The sequence below is a fragment of the Monodelphis domestica genome, chromosome 1, assembly GCF_027887165.1.
Source record: "Monodelphis domestica isolate mMonDom1 chromosome 1, mMonDom1.pri, whole genome shotgun sequence".
Taxonomy (NCBI): Eukaryota; Metazoa; Chordata; class Mammalia; order Didelphimorphia; family Didelphidae; genus Monodelphis; species Monodelphis domestica.
In genome coordinates, this window is record NC_077227.1 from 252562384 (window position 1) to 252579627 (window position 17244).

General features: G+C 40.8%; 1 protein-coding gene across 5 annotated transcripts in view; it reads left to right on the forward strand.

Moving 5' to 3' along the window:
• Positions 1-17244, forward strand: part of TMED8 (transmembrane p24 trafficking protein family member 8) — a 70330-nt gene that overhangs the window by 7322 nt on the left and 45764 nt on the right. The window lies entirely within an intron of this gene.

Genomic DNA, 17244 nt, shown 5'->3' on the forward strand with positions numbered 1-17244 from the left:
TTTCCCTTGCTCCCTGCGGCTTGCTGCTCAGGGAGAACTTTCTTATTCCTGTTTCGGAATGTTCATGCTTCAGCTGGCCTGTCTCACCTCAGCCCAGATGAAGGTGTCAGCTGATTGACCCCAATCGTTGCCCCTGCCTCACCCTCTTTTCAGTCCTAAACCCTGTCCTCCTCTCTACCTGAGACACCTTTCTTCTCAGACCCCAAACTCAGGTGCCTGCCACCATCCCTCACACCCTTCTCCTCCTGTTGCCCCTCCAGCCCCCAAGCCTTTTGCTTATCTGTCATTGACTCAGCTTTCCCATAGAATCAAAACTTTGGATGTGAAAGGGACCTTAGAGCTAGAGGTTCTTAACCTAGACTCTAGTTGATAGATTTTAATCCGCTAACTAACGTTAAGTAACTATAATGTGCCAGGCACTGTGCCAAGCCTCCAGGATACCAAGAAAGGCAAAAGTTTAGTCCTTGTTAACCCCAGTTGTCTAGCCCTTACCAATATTGATTCTAAGACTTAGAAGGTAAGGATTTGAAAACAAAAACAAAAACAAAATATTTTGATTAGTCCACGGGCCTTTAACAAACGGGACTATGATATACAAAAAAGATTAAAAATCATAATAGTAGACAGGTCACCAATTCCAACCTCTTAATTTTAGAGAGAGATGGAACTGAAATTTAAGAGTTTAAATGACTGGTCCAGGTCAATGTCTGAGGCCAAAAAACCAAGTCCTCCTTAAGCTACTACATCTAATGCTCTATACTGGTGATGGTGAACCTTTTAGGATATGCATGCCATGCAGCCTCCCCAGAGACTTTGTGCTGTGCCCTACCCCCTCCACTGAGCCCTACCCTACCCCTCCACCCTTACCCCAGGTAGGAGAGGGATTAGGCTGCTGTGGGAGGGGTGAGTAACCTGAGGAATGTCTTTAGCAAGTGTAGAGAGGAGGAGGGGAGTGGCCCCAGGCCTCTTCTCTCCTCCAGCTCTGCTGCCTGTGAGCTGTCCACCTTTCTCCTTGTGCATTCCCATTGGACTACTGGGTACTGGCAGGTGATGTGAAAAAATATCATCAGGCATGATAGAGAGGGGGAAGGGAGCAGCTCCTCCTGAGTCCCTCTGCCTTTCTAGTAATGAACTCTGGGAGACGATTGGAGCGGGGAAGGTAGCACATGTGCCCACAGAGAGTGCTCTGTGTGCCATCTTTGGTGCCATAAGTTTGCTATCACTGTTCTTTCCTCCTCCTCTGGCCTGGCCAGTACCCACTTACCCCTTACCCCTTCTCCCTCTATCTCTTCCATTCCCCACCCCCTTTTAGCTTTTGTCCTTGCTTCTCTCTTCAGTAGTTACTCATTTCCCTGCTTAAGTCAGTACCCCTCTTCTTGCTCACTGACTCAGTCAATAGAGAACCAGGTCTAGAGATGGGAGGTCCTGTGTTCAAATTTGAACTCAGACATTTCCTAACTGTGTCATGTCACTTAACCTCCATTATCTAGCCCTATCTATATACACAGTTATTGATTCTAAGACTGAAGGCAAGTATTTAAAAAAAAAATAGATGACCAGTATTGCCTTTTCTTCCTCACCCTTACTACTCTCCTAAAAGATATGGGATGATTGATGCTGTTTTTGAGGAGGTAAAATGAAGTCTGATTTATCATGACAATTATTAAGTCATTTAAAAAAATCAAGGTATAGATATTGACTGTCACATTCTAAACATCAGTGCTGTAGCAGACCATCAATTTGGCCACCTGGAGGACCCATTATATAGTTAATTGTGTTTTTCACATAGTTTCTTTTTGGCTAGAGCCAGGTATTCCTGGCTTGTTTCCTCTACTTCCCCAAAGGGTGAGGGAGGAGAACCTTACAACTATTTCCCATGACTTTTCTGTGGAAGCTTAAAATGTCTTAGTGTTTATCTCTGAATATTTTTCCTTGGCTTCCAGCTGGATCTTCCTTTCACGGATTTTTTCCCAGGCTACTAGCTACAGGAAATTCTCAAGGGAGTATGTCAAGACCTCTTTTGAAACACATTCCCATTTCCTCCTATCTCCCTCAACAAGCTACATATTGAACTTTTAATAATGGGATTTAAAGTAAGTAATTAATTTGTGAAGCAACTACTATTTCTCCTAAACACTAGAGATACAATGAAAGGTAAAAGATAGTCTCAGTCCTTCAGGATGTCATAATCTAATGGAGAAAATAAATATGTACAAACAAGTTATACAGAGGACAAATGGGAAATAATGAACAGTGTAAAGGCACCAGAACTAAAAGGGATTGAGAGAGTCTTCTTGTGTAAAATTGGATTTTAGCTGGAAAACCAGGAGATAGCCATAAGGAGGAAGATTGTTCCTTCCAGGCATGGGGGACAGCCAGAGATATGTCTGGAGACAAAAGATAGAGTATTTTGTTTATGGAAAGGCAGGGAGATCAGTGTTACTGTTAATCAAAGAGTACATGGCAGGTAGTGAGGTATAAGGACACTAAAAAGGTAGGAGGGGGCTAGATTTGTAAAGGTATTTGAATGCCAAACAGAATATTTTTTTTATTTGATCTTGGAGGTTATAAGGAACCACTAAATTTATAAAATATGGGGATGATACAGCTAGGCCTGTGCTTTAGGAAAATCACTTTGGAAACTGAATGAAGGATGCTCTGAAGTGAAGAGAGACTTGTAGCAAGCAGATCATCCCCTAACTATTTCAGTAATTCAGGCGTGATGAGTGCCTATACCAGGCTGGTGGCAATTATCATAGAAAAGAAGGGGGTGTATTCATGAGATGTTATAAACATGAAATCAACAGGCCTTGGCAACATATTAAATGTGGAGAGTGAAAGAGAGGAATAGAGGATAACAGCTAAACTGTGAGTCTGGATGACTAGGACGATGGTGGTGCCCCTCACAATTATAGAGAAGTTTGGAGCAAGGCAGGGTTTAGAGGAAAATATAATGAGTTTTCTTTTGAACATGTTGAGTTTAAGATGTCTGCTAGACAGTCTGGTTAAGATGTTTGATAGGAAATTAGAGATATGCAATTGTAGATCAGCAGAGAAGTTAGGGTTAGTTAAGTAGATTTGAGAATAATCAGCATAGAAATGATTATTAAATTCATGGGATCTGATGAGATCTTCAAGTATAGAGGGATGAGTGAAGAAGACTCAGGATAGAATTCTTTTTCTTTTTTTTGGGGGGGGGATATATAATGAAACCACAAAATCTTAATGACCATGTGGTTCAATCTGTATTTAAACAAGAAAGTCCTCTACAACCCAACAAATAAGTTGCCCAACTTTTACTTTACAACCTCCAGTTCAGAAGTATTTATGCTCTTAAAAGTAGCTCATTATTTCCTTTTATTTATTATTATTATTTTTAATTTTTTTAGTTTGGTCATTTCCAAACACTATTCATTGGAAACAAAGATCATTTTCTTTTCTTCCCTCCCCCCTCCCACCACCTCTCCCATAGCCCACGTGTGATTCCATTGGGTATCACATGTGTTCTTGATTCAAACCCATTTCCATGTTGTTGGTATTTGCATTAGAATGTTCATTTAGAGTCTTTCCTCAGTCATATCCCCTCCACCCTTGTATTCAAGCAGTTGCTTTTCATCGGTGTTTTTACTCCCACGGTTTATCCTTTGCTTGTGGATAGTGTTTTTTAGATCCCTGCAGATTGTTCAGGGACAATGCATCACCACTAATGGAGAAGTCCATCACCTTTGATTGTACCACAGTGTATCAGTCTCTGTGTACAATGTTTTCCTGGTTCTGCTCCTTTCACTCTGCATCACTTCCTGGAGGTTGTTCCAGTCTCCATGGAATTCCTCCACTTTGTTATTCCTTTTAGCACAATAGTATTCCATCACCAACATATACCACAATTTGTTCAGCCATTCCCCAATTGAAGGGCATCCCCTCATTTTCCAATTTTTGGCCACCACAAAGAGTGCAGCTAGGAATATTCTTGTACAAGTCTTTTCCCTTATGATCTCTTTGGGATACAAGCCCAGCAGTGCTATGGCTGGATCAAAGGGCAGATAGTATTTTATCACCCTTTGGGCATAGTTCCAAATTGCCCTCCAGAATGGTTGTATCAATTCACAACTCCACCAGCAATGAATTAGTGTCCCAACTTTGCCACATCCCCTCCAGCATTCATTACTTTCCATAGCTGTTATGTTAGCCAATCTGCTAGGTGTGAGGTGATACCTCAGAGTTGTTTTGATTTGCATCTCTCTGATTATAAGAGATGTAGAACACTTTATCATGTGCTTATTAATAGTTTTGATTTCTTTGGCTGAGAACTGCCTGTTCATGTCCCTTGCCCATTTATCAATTGGAGAATGGCTTGATTTTTTGTACAATTGATTTAGCTCTTTGTATATTTGAGTAATTAAACCGTTGTCAGAGGTTTTTATGAAGATTATTTCCCAATTTGTTGCTACCCTTCTGATTTTAGTTACATTGGTTTTGTTTGTACAAAACCTTTTTAATTTGATGTAGTCAAAATTATTTATTTTACATTTTGTGACTCTTTCTAAGTCTTGCTTGGTTTTAAAATCTTTCCCTTCCCAAAGGTCTGACATGTATACTATTCTATGCTCATCTAATTTACTTATAGTTTCCTTCTTTATGTTCAAGTCATTAGGGTTTTGGACTCTAATCCACTCTGCTATTCGCTTGTGTTTTATGGGTGAGTTCATTCCATTCACATTCAGAGTTATGATTACTAGCTGTGTATTTCCCAGCATTTTGATTTCTGCTCCTTTTCCTGCCTTTTCTTCTTTCACTATTTCCTTCTACACCAATGTTTGCTTTTGAACAGTCCCCCCTGTTTCCACCCTTATTTTACTTCCCTTTCTACCCCCCTCCCTATTTATCCCCCCCCTTATTTTCCCTATAGTCTTTCTAAAATTAACCCCCCCCCCCGCTCCCTCCCTCTCTTGTACTGCTTCCCTCCCCACCAGACCGTTTGTTACCCTTCTACTCCCCTATAGGGTGCAAATCTATTCTCTGCCCCCAATGGATTGGATTGTTTTTCCCTCTTTGAGTTACTTTCAAATCACGTAAAAGTTGAGTATTTCCTGTCTCCAACCTCTTTACCCTTCCAGTGTATTGATGTTCTCCCCTCTCCCACCATGAGCTTCTTTATGACATATAAATTTACCCCCATTTGTTTCTTTTCCCATTTCTTTTAATATTAACCTATTTTAAAGCTCTAGTTATATATATATGCATACTTATGCATATATATTTTTGCATGCATATATCTATATACCTATTTATGTCTTGTCCTTTCATCCTATACAGTTTGTTGCTATTCCCTCTAAGTATACTTCTTTTTGCTGCCCAGGTAATAACAACAGTTTTTAAGAGTTACCAATGACCTCTTTTCTTATAGGGATACATATCATTTTAACTTATTGAGTCTCGTAAAAAAAGTTTTTTTTGTTTTTCTTTTTTCCCCTCTTTTTTAATTACCTTTTGATGATTCTCTTGAGTTCTGTGCTTGGACATCAAATTTTCTGTTCAGGTCTGGTCTTTTCTTTATGAATTCTTGGAATTCTTCTATTTTGTTGAATGACCATACTTTCCCCTGTAAGAATATAGTCAGTTTTACTGGGTAGTTGATTCTTGGTTGTAGACCTAGTTCCCTTGCTTTCCGGAATATTGTATTCCATGCCTTTCTTTTTTTTCAGTGTGGATGCAGCCAGATCCTGAGTTATCCTCAAGTTCCTTGGTATCTGAATGACTTCTTCTTGGCAGCTTGTAATATCTTTTCTTTGGTCTGATAGTTCTTAAATTTGGCTATAACATTCCTGGGTGTTGTCAGTTGGGGATTAAGTACAGGAGGCAATCTGTGGATTCTATCAATCTCCACTTTTCCCTCTTGTTCAAGGATTTCGGGGCAGTTTTCTTTAATAATTTCCTGTAATATAATATCCAGGCTTTTTCTTTTGTCATGGTCTTCTGGTACCCACTAATTCTTAAATTGTCTCTCCTCGAACGATTTTCTAAATCCTCTGTTTTGTGAATGAGATGCTTCATATTTTCCTCAATTTTTTCATTCTTTTGGTTTTGTTTTATAGAGTCCTGCTGCCTTGTGAAGTCGCTAGATTCTAGTTGTTGTATTCTGGTTCTTAAAGACTGGATTTCATCCTTAGTTTTTTGGTCGTCCTTCTCCTTTTGGTCAGATTTTCTTTGGAGGTCATCTTTCATCTTCTTCACCTCATCTTTCATCTGTTTTGCCTCATCTTTCATCTCCTTTGCCTCATTTTCCAGCTGGTTGAGTTTGGCTTTCAAGACACTATTTTCTGTTTCCAGATGACTTATCTTAGTTTTTAAGTTCTTTTCCCAAATTGTCTTCAGCCTCTCTTAATTGTGTTTTGAATTGCATTTTGAGTTCTTCCAAAGCCTGTATCCAATTCGCTGGGATTTCTGATTTTTCTTTTGCTGATCCCTCCCCCTCTGTTTCATTCGCTCTTTGCTCATTACCTGTGCAGAAGCTGTCTATTGTAATTTCTTTCTTATTTTTCTGTTGTTTGCTCGAGTTTACCCCTTCTTTGCTCCCCGTATTTGGCTGTGCTCGTGCTCCTCTCATTTTGTTTTGGTTTTGGGGCTGTCAGTCTCCCCTCTTGGAGCTTTTTCAGATCTCTTGGTACAGTCTCTAGGGGAGGAATGTTAGCTTCCCTGTCCTCTGGAGGCTTTTGATTGGATTGAGTTCAAGTGGGTTGGGCTATATGTGGTATGAAGCTCTGAGGCTCTGAAGACTCCTGGAAGGCTGGGCCGCCTAGGCTCTCTCCAATTCTCTCCAGCTGCTTCTCTGCTGTCCGCAAGTGCCTTTGCCTGCCTCCCTAAACTCTGAGGAGTTCTGATTGAATTAGGTTCAACTGGATTGGTCTGGATGTGCCCCGAGGCAAAGGTGAGGCTGGAGCCCAATGGAGGGACCCAGCCAAGGCCTATCTCTCCCTGGCTTCCTCCCCACTGTCCAAGCTGGATGCTCCGAGCCCGGCTCCCCGCTGCTCACAAGGTAGACCCTCCAAACCAGCACCTTTGCCCGCTCAGAGGTTCCCGCTGCTGCTGGCGGGCTCAGCGCTCTGGGTTGTGGGGGAGGGGTCCTGGGACCTACCCTCTGCCTTCCCCTTAGCCCTGAGTATTCTCGGATTCTGACTTTTGGGGGGCGTACCTTTTGAGTCCAGAAGGAGGGTTCCCCGCTTCTGTCCTGTTGTTCAGCTTGGATTTCGGTGCCCTAGGAGCATTCAGTCTGTATCAGTGAAGGAAGGGTCTTCCACGAGGTCTGAACTTTTGCTGCTTGCTAAGCCGCCATCTTGACTCCACCCCCCTCAGGAGAGAATTCTGTGTGACATGCAGGTAGCAGATATGACTTGGATCTCCAGCAAAGGAGATCTTAAAGGAGCAGTCAGATAGGTAGGAAGAGAACCAGGAGAGAGCGATGTCCCAGAAACCTCCAGAGAAAAAATTTTTGTATATTTTTTGTTTTTTAAACCCAAACCTTCTGCCTTAGAATCAATACTATGTATTGGTTCCAGAAAAGTGGTAAGGCCTAGGAAATGTGGATTAAGTGACTTGACCAGGGTCACAGAGATGGGAAGTGTCTGATGTCAAATTTGAACCCAGAACCTGGTTCTCTGGGCCTTGCTCTCAACCCACTGAGGGGCCCAGCTACCCCCATAGAGAAAACAGTTTTGAAGGAAGAAGATTGATAGTGTCAGAGGCTTCAGAGAGGTCAAGAAGAATAAGGACTGAGAAAAGGTCCTTGGATTTGACAATTAGGAGATTGTTGGTAATTTTGAAGAGAGACCAAGATAAGGATAGAAGCCAGATTGTAAGCAGTTAAGAAGAGAGGAAGAGGGGAGGAGGTGAAGGCACCTGTTTTGTAGACAGCTTTCTTTTTTTTAATTTAAAAAATTTTTAAACATTTTCATTTTAAAAATTTATCTAGAATGTTTTTCCATGATTCCATGATTCATGATTACATTCCCCTTCCCTTCCCCCCTCCCAGAGCTGACAAGCAGTTCCACCGAGTTATACATGTATCATTATTCAAAACCCATTTCCATGTCATTCATATTTGCATTAGGGTAATCTTTTAGCATTAAAACGCTAATCACACCCCCATTGAACAACATGATTGATCATATGTTTTTCTTCTGTATCTGCTCCCACAGTTCTTTCTCTGGATGTGGATAACATTCTTTTTCATAAGTCCCTCACAATTGTCCTGGATCATTGCATTGCTTCTAGTAGAAAAGTGCATCACATTCAATTGTGTCACAGTGTATCAGTCTCTGTGTACAATCTTTTCCTGGTTCTGCTCTGTAAAAGGCTTTTTTGAAGAGATTAGCCACAAAGGGCAGAAAAGATAATTATAGGATGATAGCATGAGGATCAAGTGTGGATTTATTTAGGATGTGGGAGACATGAACATGTTTGTAGGAGTTAGAGGAGCTAATAGTCAAGAAGAGATAAAAAAATAAGTGAATGTAGGGATTATGGGTCAAGGGAAAGAAGGGGGAGAATAATCTGTTGGAGGAGATAGAATGGAATGTGATTCCTTGTATAGGTAGAGGGGTCTGCTTTGGCAAGGAGTTGGGCCACTTCTTCATGTGAGACAAGGATGAGAGAGGAGACAGTGCCAGAAGGCATCTGAATGATGTGAGATGTGAGGTGGGAAGGAAGAAGAGAGAGCTCTCAGTGAATGATCTCAACTTTTCCAGTAAATATGAGGTTTTCAAACAAAGGTGAGAAAAGAAGAAAGCTATGGGAGATTTGAGGAGGGGTGAAAAGGTTTGGAAGAGCCACTCTGGAGAGTGGGATAGTGAGTTGATTAGGGAAGTGTAAAAGGATTGCCTAGCAATAGTGAAGAAAGGCCTAGCAGAGGTGTTGTGTAACAGAAATTTGTAGCCGACCCAGTCAGAATAGTTACATGATTTTCTTCACCTTCATTCAGCAACATGTTTAGGAGCAAAGGCAGTTGATAATGGGATTCATCCAAAGATGAAACTTGGCCAGTAACAATCAGCAATGTAAGGGGGCAAAGAACTCAAGAAGAGGACCATATAGAGTTGATTTGATTTGCCTGGGAGTCAAGAGGAAAGGATGAGAGAGCATTCAGGACAGGGATGATGGCCTGTGGTTGAGGGATTGGGAGTCACAATGTGGGAAAGATGGTACAACATGGGTGGGTGATGCAAAATCCAAGAGTATAGCCATCTTTCTGTTTGGCTAAGATGAAGCAGAAGAATAGATCATGGGAAGTTAGTAGGTTGAGAAACTGGGCATTTAGTGTTTGAATGAGTGTTAATATATATGTTCAAGTCCCCCAGGGCAGGAGTTGGGTAGGAGAGAGATTGTTAGCTCATGTACTAAATTCATTGTGGAAGAAAGGGAAGTATCCTGGAGGTTTGCAGACAATAGCTACTAGGATTTTGATTGGGCAGAATCTTTATAAAGTCCATAGACTTCAAAGAATGAGAAGTTAGTGATGGTGGTAGAGGGAGGCAGTCTTCTCCAGTTTAGCCACAAAGGGCAGAAAAGATTATAGGATGGAAGTGGCAATGGGGAGCAAAGATGTTCCAACTCCTTGGCCAGTGAGCTAAGAACAACAGAATGAAAGTACAGCCAGTACTGGAAGGGGTAACGGAAGCTGTGTACTCATGGGGGATCTGGGTCTTAGTGATTGCCAGCAAATTCAGGAAGTAGAAGAGGCAAGTTTGTTGCCTATGTAGCAAGCATTCCATAGGGCACAGTGGAAGAGATAGGTAGCATTTGGTTGGGTTTTGGGGTGGAAGGATTGAAGATGGTAGAAGGACTTTAGAAATTATGTAGTTCAATCCCTTTTATCCAGGGAGGTTAAATAATGAAAGCCATACCAGTTCTATTCACAGAAACAGGACTTCAAACCAGATTCAAAGGGATACGAGACTGTACTTCAGAGGAAGCTCTCTATCTAATTTCACTATTTGACACGTTGTATTTTTTTTCTCTTCATTGGTGGTAGAAGAAGCAGATGTGATACATCTCTAGGGTTGGAATTAATGAAATGAAACCCCCCCCCCACGCCCTACACACCATGTTGGGTAGACCCCTTGTGGAGAAGGGAGGACATGGACAAGAATAACATGGTATTGGTAGGCATCATTGGTTTTGGTGGATGATGGTGATAACTGGCATTTCTATAGTGGCTACAAATATTATCTTTAACCCCATGGGCAAAGAAAGGCACAACAGCCAGTATTATATTTGTTTTATTGTTGAGAAAATTGAAGCTAAGAAAGTTGAAATGACTTGTCCATGGGCACATAGTATCAGAGTCATCTTTCAACTGCATCTTTGGAAGGAGTATCTGTATTAATGAGATCACATATTCATTAAAGTATGATGGAATGTCATGTTATCAGTCAACAAATGCATATTCATTATTATGCTAATGAAGTGGAAGAACTTGGAAGCACAATGCATGGTCCCTGCTCTCAAGTAACTTGAGATAGATTATAGACAAATATTAACATGTTGTTGGAGTTGTGAATTGTTACTTTTTCTGTAAAACAATATGGAATTATTGTAATGAAGTGGTTAGAATGACCAAAAAAAAAGTTAAATATTTAGTTGAGAAAACTGAATTTGGAGTTAAAGGATCTGAGTTTAAGTCTTGACTTTTTTACTTATTTTATTACCTGTGTGACCTTTGGAAAGTTATTTAGCTTCTCTGGACCTCTACAGGTAGCTAGGTAGCACAGTGGATAGAATGCCAGTCCTGGATCAGGGAGTTCTTGGATTCAAATTTGACCTCAGACACTTTCTAGCTGTGTGACCCTGTACAGTTCACTTAACCCCAATTGCCTAGGCCTTACCACTTTTTTTTTTTGCTTTATAATTAATACTTGTATCAATTCTAAGAGAGAATAAGGGTTTTATTAAAAAAAAAAAACCTCTCTTTTTTTCATCTGTAAAGTGAGGTGTGTTTAACTTGTAGTTGACTTGATTTATGAGGGCCCTTCCAACTTTTAAGCCTTATAATCTTATGAACATTGTTCTTCTATCTTAGTCTAATAATGTACTTTCAACTCTGTCTGTATTGATGAAAATGGCATCCAATGGAAATTAGTATGACAAAGTTATATTTGATGAACTAGAGAGAAGTCAGGTTGGCTAAGAAGGCTTTTTACAGTAATCCAAAGAGACATAATGAGGACCTGGTGGTGATAGTGGAACTAAAAGAGTGATTGCCCATGTTAGGTTATGCCAATATAATAAGAATGACAGTACTACCTAAATTAATTTACTTATCCAGTTACATACCAAACTATGGAAGGATTACTTTGAGACCTAAGAAGGAATATATCTGGGTTAACATACATTTTTGATAATAAAACTTCAAGCTTCCCAAGAGAAATGAAAAAAAATTATTTTGAAGGAATGGGGGCCCAGCAATACTAGATAACAGACGATAATCATCCAAATTATTTTATGGTGGAAGTCAATGAGTGGAACAGATTAGGTGTACAATATAGAGAAACAAATAAACATAGTAACAATATTAAATAAACCTAAAGACTGAAACTACTAGGATAAGGACTCTTAACAAAAATTTCAGGGATAATTGGAAAGTGATCTGTCAGAAGTTAGATTTAGGCCAACATTTCATACCACTATAAACTATAAATGGATACATGACCTGGATGTGAAAGGTCATCTCATTAAAAAATAAGAGGAACAAAAAAGAAAATACCTTTTGCAGCTTCCGATATAGAAAGAGTTCATGGCCAAACAACAATAGTCTCAGAAAGTAAAATGAATAGTTTTGATTAAATAACATTGAAAAGTTTTTGCACACCAAAAAAAATGAATGAAGTTAAGTATAGAAGTAAATGGTTAACTGAGAAAAAAACCTTTATAGCAAGTTTCTTTGATGAGGGCTAATATCCAAGAGAATATAAGTAACTGATTAGAATTTATAAGAACCAGAACCATTCCCCAGTTGATAAATGGTCACAGGTAGTTTTGGTAGGAAGAAATCCAAGCTGTCAACAGCTACATAAAAAATGCCCCCAAATCACTAGTAATTAGAAAAATACAAATTAAAACAGCTTTGAGGTTCCACTTCACAGTCAATAGATTGGCAAAGATGAAAAAAAAGGAAAGTGACAAATGTTGGTGGGACTTGGGGAAGATGTGTTGTTAAGTCATTTTCTGTTCATGTCAGACTTCAAGATCCCATTTGAGGTTTTCCTGGCAAAGATACTGAAATACTTTGCCATTTTCTTTTCCAGCTCACTTTATAAATGAGGAAACTGAGGCAAACAAGGTTAGGCGATTTGCCCAGGATCACACTAAGTGTTTGAGGTCAAATTTGAACTCAGGTCTTCATAACTTCAGACCTGGTAGTCTATCCACTGCATCACCTAGCTTCCCATGGGGAAAAGAGACACATTAATTCACTGCTGTTTTTCTAGCATTTTGGAAGTCAATTTGGAATTAAGCCCAGCCACAAAACCAGAATACTAATGATGAAGAATACAGCCTTGCTATCTCCCCACAGAGGGTTAATGGACTTAAGGTACAGAATGAGATATATGTTTTGTGGAAATGACAAATTTGCGTTGTAATTTTTTATTTTTCACTTGCCAGAACAGGGGATGTGAGGGAGAGAAGGGAACTAGCAGTAGTATTACCAAAACCAAAGAAAAATAAGGTATCAGAGCTTTGTTAAATATGCACAGAAGATAACAGTAGGAAGTTTAGAAAGAAACAGATGAGTAGAACAACTTTGGAAGTAACATGGTGTTACTTAAATACTTTATATTTTTTTCTTCCCTCCAGCAAACATTTATTGTTTGAAGACTATAAATTTATTTTGATTTGTATTATTTATAAATTTCTCTGAGGAATGAAACAATTTGAATTTATAAAGTAATTTACTCATTATATTAATGTAAAGTGGCCAAATAGCATTAATATCAGTAGAGATTATTAAAAAGGAGTCAAGTCCATTGTCCACATTTTTTTTCCTTAACTTGTGATTTTCATTAGTTAGAATAATCCCAAGATGGAAATTTTTTCTACCCACTAATACAGGTAAGCAGCTTTTCCATAACTTAATAGAAGATATGATAAAAATGGAAGGTTTTGACTACAAGTGAAAATGGTCTCATGCATTTCCACTGATAAAATTATATCAGTTTCTGGTGTTAAATTGTTTGACACCAGGCTGGAAACAATGCCATTCTAAAAGCTCTTATGATCATTGTCCCAGAATTTTTTTCTAAGAGTTTGGAGAGAGATGGTAGTCAAAAGTGGTAGAGTAGTTTGACTTTACTTATATACTTTTTTTTTATTTGAAAAATTTTATTTAATTAATTTAGAATATTTTTCCATGGTTACATAATTCATGTTCTTTCCTTCCCTTCCTCCCACTCCCCTCCCATAATCAATGAGCAAATCCACTGGTTTTTACATGTGTCATTGATCAAGATCTATTTCCATATTATTAATATTTGCACTAGAGTGATCATTTAGAGTCTACATCCCCAATCATATCCCCATCAACTCATGTGATCAAGCAGTTGTTTTTCTTCTGTGTTTCTATTCCCACAGTTCTTCCTCTGAATGTGGATAGTGTTCTTTCTCATAAGCCCCTCAGAATTGTGCTGGATCATTGCATTGCTGCTAATAGAGAAGTCCATTACATTCGATTATGCCACAGTGTATCTGTCTCTATGTACAATGTTCTCCTGATTCTGCTCCTCTCGCTCTGCATCAATTCCTGGAAGTCTTTCCAGTTCACATGGAATTCCTCCAGTTCATTATTCCTTTTAGCACAATAATATTCCATCACCAACACATACCACAAATAGTTCAGCCATTCCTCAATTGAAGGGCATCCACTCATTTTCCAATTTTTTTGCCACCACAAAGAGCGCAGCTATGAATATTTTTGTACAAGTCTTTTTCCTTATTATCTCCTTGGGGTACAAACCAAGCAGTGGTATGGCTGGGTCAAAGGGCAGACAGTCTTTTAGCGCCCTTTGGGCATAGTTCCAAATTGCCATCTGGATTGCTGGATCAATTCACAACTCCACCAGCAATGTATTAATGTCCCAATTTTGCCACACCCTCTACAACATGTATTACTTTCCTTTGCTGTCATTTTAGTCAGTCTGCTAGATGTGTGAGGTGGTACTTCAGAGTTGTTTTGATTTGCATTTCTCTAATTTACTTATATACTTTAAAAAATGTTCTTTTTATTTGTTTTACGTAAAACCTTTTAATTTTTCTTTCTACATAAAAGTATTCATTTTTTGGTATTTGTTAAATTTGGAATTAAAAAAAATTTTAATGGCATGAAGGAGGGATAAATATATGAGAAACAGTGATAAACATATGAGTCAAAGATTATGCCAAGATTTTGAGCCTGAGTTCTTGGGAAAGTGATGATGCCATTTACATATTTGGAAGTTAGGTGGGATAACTGGCTTGTCTGTCTTATCTTTAACCTTGTGAATATTCAGGATAAATAGATGGCATCTGTATGGCTGAGCTTTTCCCAGCCACACTTATAGTCAGTTTCTGAACGATTTCCATTTATACTGAAGATTTATAACTGGAATATCCAAGGATGTGCTTAAGTTTAGAATTAAAATATGTTGCAGGAGTTTCTGGGATCCAGGAATTAACTCTTGGGGTGCTCAGGGAGGGGTAGTATCTCTGGTATGGAGGGCTTGTTGTGCCCTCCTAGGGCAGCTCTCCAGCCTCTGACTCCCACCTGACACCCAGCTCTCACTTGTGGCTCCCAGTAGCTACTAGCATGTGGCAGCGGTCACACCCCAGGCAACGGCTTCGACAGGCCGGCCAAACCTTGTGAGGGTAGCCATTGGATCGTCGACCCCTGGTGAACCAGGGCTCTGCTCACCCAGCATGTGAAGACTGCTTCGGCGGAACAGGCGGAAGAAACCAACAAGAAGGTTCAACGGCTGAGATGGCGACGCAGCAAAGCACCTTGGAGTGCTCAGGGTGTGTTGGAGCACAAAGGACAACACGGCCATCCAATGCAGCTGAGGAAGTCTCCAGGTGTAATGACTTTTCGTGCCACTGGACCCAGGCTTCCAACACCGAGAGAGTGGGATTGTCTCTGTGCATTGGCTTTTCCACTTAAATCTCTTTCACACACAAGTATCTTTGTGCACACTCATCTATCCTAACCCCGTTCACCCTCTTCAAGACCTGCGGCGATGGGGGAGTGACGACGCAACAGGTGGAGGTGACCACTGGCAGTTGTAGTGACGATCCTACATGTAGGCGGCCCACAGACCAGTGGTTGCTCGGCCCTGTAGGGCAGCAGGGACGTTCGGCAGCATCCTGGGCGACTGAGCAGCCCTCTCTAGGACAGCACTGCTCACCCTAATCAAGGGAGGGGACTAGAAAAGGTGTCCCAAACATTGCCTGCCCTACAAACACCTAGTCAGCACACTGTAGCTGGTGGGTCATCCCCTTTAAGTGGTTGAAATCAAAGAAAAAATACAAAGAAACTCCTACTAGGAACATGGAACATCAGGACATTACTTGATAGAGAGAATGCCCCAAGACCTGAGAGAAGAACAGCTCTAATCGGTAAAGAACTGGTGCGATATAACATCGACATCGCAGCCTTAAGTGAAACACGCTTACCAAAAGAGGGATCACTCAGCGAACCCACCACTGGATACACCTTCTTCTGGAAAGGTAGAGCCTCAAATGAAGACAGAATCCACGGTGTTGGCCTGGCCATCAAGACCAGTTTGCTCAAACAGCTGCCAGACTTGCATGTGGGCATCAGCGAGAGGCTCATGAAGATCCATTTACCTCTCAGCAAAGACAGGTATGCCATAATCATCAGCGCATATGCCCCAACACTGACCAGCACAGAGGAGACCATTGAGCAGTTCTACTCTGACCTGAGTGCCGTCCTGCACTCAGTCCCACAAATGACAAGCTGATACTACTGGGAGACTTCAACGCCCGCATTGGCCAGGACCATGAAAGATGGAAAGGAGTGCTCGGCAAACATGGCGTGGGCAAAATGAACAACAACGGCCTACTGCTACTCAGCAAATGTTCAGAGTTCGAACTCACCATCACGAACACTGTGTTCAGAATGGTGAACAAATATAAAACAACGTGAATGTACCCAAGATCAAAACAGTGGCATCTCATTGACTACATCATTGTACGCTGAGGAGACATCCAGGATGTAAAGATCACCAGAGCCATGAGAGGAGCTGAATGCTGGACAGACCATCGATTGGTTAGAACGACTCTTCAAATGCACATTGCGCCTCGCCATCCAAAACGAGCTCAGACAGTTCGCGCGTTTTACAATGTGAGTCGTCTTAGAGATCCATCTTATTTGCAAACCTTCCAGTCCTGCCTGGACAACAAGCTGTCTGCCAAGGGACCACTCACTGGAAGCTCAACCGAGAAATGGAACCAGTTCAGAGAAGCAGTGAAGGAAACATCAAAGACAGTCCTAGGCCCCAAACAACGCAACCATCAGGACTGGTTCGACGAGAACAACACTGCTTTTGAAGACCTATTGAGCAAGAAGAACAAAGCCTTTATGGAGTGGCAAAATAACCCAAACTGTGCTCCTAAAAAGGACAGATTCAAGTCTCTCCAAGCCACGGCGCAGTGTGAGATCAGGAAGATGCAAGACCGATGGTGGGAAAAAAAGGCAGAAGAAATCCAGCAGTTTGCTAATATGAAAAACTACAAACAATTTTTCAGTGCCCTCAAGACTGTCTATGGACCATTAAAACCCACCACCACTCCCTTGCTATCCTCTGACGGTGACACTCTCATAAAAGATAAAAAAGGCATCAGCAACAGGTGGAAAGAACACTTCAGTCAGCTTCTCAACCAACCCTCTTCAGTCGACCAAAGCTCCCTTGACCAGATCCCCCAAAACTGCTCCATTGAACAACTTGACATCCCTCCTTCAATAGAGGAAGTTCAAAAAGCCATTAAACAAATGAGTAGGCAAGGCACCCGGTAAAGACGGGATCCCAACCGAGGTGTACAAGGCCTTAAATGGAAAGGCGCTCCAGGCATTCCACATAGTACTGACCAGCATATGGGAAGAGGAAGACATGCCCCCAGAACTCAGAGATGCCTCCATCATAGTCCTATACAAGAACAAAGGCTCACAAGCAGCCTGTGACAACTACAGAGGCATCTCACTAC